We start from the raw sequence: 736 nt of genomic DNA on the forward strand, positions 1-736 counted from the left end.
AAACCCACCCACCAGCACAGCTTTCCATTTGGATGCATCAGGAACAACCTTCAACATCTCCCAAAAATTGGCTGTTTTTAGTGTCCACCCTTTTCCCACCACCAAGAATCACAGAATGAATCAGGTTGGAAGAGAGAAGCACAACTCAGGAAGCCCCAACAGAATTCTTGAAATGATTTTTCAATATCTCCCACCAAGCTAACTATGGAGTTTCTTTGCTGTGCTGGTCTGGTTGGTTTGGAACTCAAAAGTTCTGCTGGATGAAGTATATTTAAGGCACAAAACCTTGATAAGAGCCTTCCACACCTCCTTAAAGCATGTCCTCTCGACCCCAGTTCTGTGCTGACTCTTTGTTCTATCTAGACCTCCTTCTTTGTACCCAAGAAATTATGGAAATTATTCTGTGTCCAATATATGAGGCAGGAGACAAATTGCCATGCCAATGATCTGATCCAGAGAGGTTAAAATCTCTTGTTCTCTGTAGCTTTTTGAGCAGAATAAAAAGAATGTTGGGTTAAAACTGAAGTGATCACATTTCATTTCATTATTTTGCTTTATTTCCAAGCTCCAATTCCACCTTTCAGGACTATTTATACAGTGAGATGAGGTAGGTTTTGTGGTCCTGCAGTAGATGTGTTAGACATTTCCCATTATCCCTCACTGGCAATGGAATTCCATCAACATTTCTTCTACCAAATCCACTGGGACAAACCTATTTTTATGGGGAAGATTAGGA

This window comes from Acanthisitta chloris, unplaced genomic scaffold, assembly GCF_000695815.1.
Source record: "Acanthisitta chloris isolate BGI_N310 unplaced genomic scaffold, ASM69581v1 scaffold4401, whole genome shotgun sequence".
In the NCBI taxonomy this organism is placed as follows: domain Eukaryota; kingdom Metazoa; phylum Chordata; class Aves; order Passeriformes; family Acanthisittidae; genus Acanthisitta; species Acanthisitta chloris.